The sequence below is a fragment of the Rhinopithecus bieti genome, unplaced genomic scaffold (assembly GCF_001698545.2).
Source record: "Rhinopithecus bieti isolate Rb0 unplaced genomic scaffold, ASM169854v2 scaffold_33302, whole genome shotgun sequence".
NCBI classification, from domain to species: Eukaryota; Metazoa; Chordata; class Mammalia; order Primates; family Cercopithecidae; genus Rhinopithecus; species Rhinopithecus bieti.
In genome coordinates, this window is record NW_016814366.1 from 452,326 (window position 1) to 455,390 (window position 3,065).

The 3,065-nt window shown below is 34.4% G+C and overlaps 1 protein-coding gene across 1 annotated transcript in view; it reads right to left on the reverse strand.

The window, feature by feature from the left end:
• Positions 1 to 3,065, reverse strand: part of DYNC2H1 (dynein cytoplasmic 2 heavy chain 1) — a 384,617-nt gene that overhangs the window by 166,967 nt on the left and 214,585 nt on the right.

Genomic DNA, 3,065 nt, shown 5'->3' on the forward strand with positions numbered 1-3,065 from the left:
GTTTAATACCTTGAAGATCAATATTTTAAAACCCCAAATTAGAAAACTGTTGCTATCAATATTGCTTAATATATATACCTATGACATGGTCTTTAACAGTAAAAATTGTCTCTAACAATTCTATTGTTAGAGACCATATCATAGGTATATATATTTTGTCTACATTACCTCTAGTGTTATGATTTTTATGAGAACAAAAGTATGGTATGAAAAAAGTGACATTCTCAAACTTTTTTTGTGTGGGAAAGTGAATTGCTGTATCCTCTATGGATAAAATTTGGTAATATTTATAGATTTCTAAAATATATATATTCTTTGACCCAAATATTCCACATTTAAAAACTGACAGCTATGAATAGGTGTTAAATGAAGCATGCATAGGGATATCCATTGCAACTTTTTTTATAATCGCAAGAGTTGAAAAGAATATATATGCCCATCCAACAATACAGAACTGCTAAAAATGTACAGCAGTATTATGTAATACAAAAAATATTTTTAAATTGGGCATTAAATAGACACTGTCACTTAACAATGTCAAATATATTGTTTTAAAAAGCAAGGTACAGAGCTGTGTTTGTAATACGCCACCTACCGTTTGAGTTATAAAGAACATAAATACATATATAAATTAATAAAATGTTTGTATATTCATACAAACTCTCTGAAGCACAAACAAGAAATGGTTAATAGTGGACCCTCTGAGAATAGAAAGTGGATGGCAGGGAAGTAAATAGGGAGGAACGTAACTTTTCATTACCAACCATTTTATATTGTTTTATTTATACCATGTGCCTATATAAAACAATACAATCTAAATTTTTAATGTAACTTTTCTCAATAAAGGTAAATCACTATCAGTATTGTTCATCTATCAGTCAGGATTAATTGGTATATTAGGCTAAGGACAGAGGTCAGAGAAGTTAGGAAAAAAAAGATTTACAGGTAGATGTGCCTACCCATTTTGGAACTCTATACTTTTTAGGTGTGATTATTTGAGCAAGTTAACTCTGATCAATGAGTCCTCCCCATAAGTGTGGTATACATATTATAAGAAACAACACAATGCTATTATTATTTACTATTTCATCTGTTTGACAAACGTTTATTGACAGGCTACAAGCCAGTCACTGTGTTAAGCACTAAACAAACACTATTTCATTTGATGCCCACAATAAAGGTAAATATGATTGTTATTCTCATTCTACAGTTGAGGAAACTGATGCTTATTGGAGTTAAAACAGTTTACCCAAGGTATCCCTGCAAGAAACTCTCGAGTCAAGACTTAACTGCAAGTCTGTCTAGCTCCAGAACCTATGCTCTTGTTTTCACATGGCACTAAAATAGAGAGGTTAAAAGGGGAGCAGGGTGAGGAGGGCGGTTTGAGGAGAGATTTTCCTCAACAGAAGTGGACAAAGTTGAAAAAAAGAGGATGGGAAAAATTTAAAGATGGAAGAGTGATGCAATTTACAGCTGAGAGAAGCATTTGGCAACGAGAATTGACCATTAGTACCAGATACGACTGCCACGGCAACGGAAAAAATGCAGTTGATTGATTGTGATGACAGTAACAGAGAGCCTTCGGTGAGAAAGAGCTAGATAGATTCAAGACCTTAAAGAAGCCCAGCATGACTGAAGTGTAGAATGCAAGTGACATAAAGTGTCCGAGAGGAGGCTGAAGAGATAGATGGGTCTTTTCTTCTGGACTGTGGTACGGTATTTGCATAGCTTTCCCCTAAGTATGATAAAAAGCCACTTGATACATTTTAAGCAAAGTAATAACCAAATTCATATATTAGAAAGGTAATTCTGGTTGCTAAATGCAAAAAGTAGGAAGAACAGTTGGAAAACTAATTCAGAAAGTAGTACAGGTGAGAGGTGATGAGGCTTAAAAAATGGTGAAGTCCTCATATTTAAATTATATTTTGGAAGTAGAATTAATAAGACTTGATGATGGATTGGATAGGGAAGCTTTGAAACACAACATATCAAGAACAGCTCCTGAGTTTGTAGACTAAGGAAGTAGACAGATACCAATGGCTTTTACTGGGAAGAACTGACGGGTATGGGGAATTCAGGTTTTGAAGTTTGAGATATCTATGCAATATAAACTATAAAAATGATACCTAACACTCACTGAGGGCTTATGATGGGTCACAAATTGTTCTTAATACTTTAATACAATGAGATGTGAAGTAGTTAACTATATACAGTCTAGAAGATTAGCAGAAAAGATCCGATTAAGGATATAAATTTAAGTCATGAGCCAAATTAATATGTAAATATGTAAACCTAGCTATTAATACTGCATTACAATTTTTTTTTTTTTTTGAAACAGAGTCTCGATCTGTCACCCAGGCTGGAGTGCAATGGCGCGATCTCGGCTGACTGCAACCTCTGCCTCCTGGGTTCAAGCGATTCTCCTGTCTCAGCCTCCCAAGTAGCTGGAACTACAGGTGCGTGCCACTATATATATATACACACACACACACACACACATATATATACACACACACACGTACACATATATATACACACACATATATACACACACATATACACATACACACACATATATATACACATATATACAGATACATATATACACACATATACACCTATATACAGATACATATATACACCTATATATACACCTATATATACACCTATATATACACACATATACACTATTTCATTTAATGCCCACAATAAAGGTAAATATGATTGTTATCTCTCATTCTACAGTTGAAGAAACTGATGCTTATTGGGGGTTAAAACAGTTTACCCAAGGTATCACTGCAAGAAACTCTCGAGTCAGAACTCAAATGCAAGTCTGTCTAGCTCTAAAATCTATGCTCTTGTTTTGACATGGCACTGAAATAGAGAGGTTAAAAGGGGAGCAGGGTGAGGAGGGCAGTTTGAGGAGAGATTTTCCTCAACAGAAGTGGACAAAATTGAAAAAAGAGGATGGGAAAAATTTAAAGATGGAAGAGTGATGCAATTTACACACACATATATATACACACACATTCACACACACACACACACACACACACATATATATA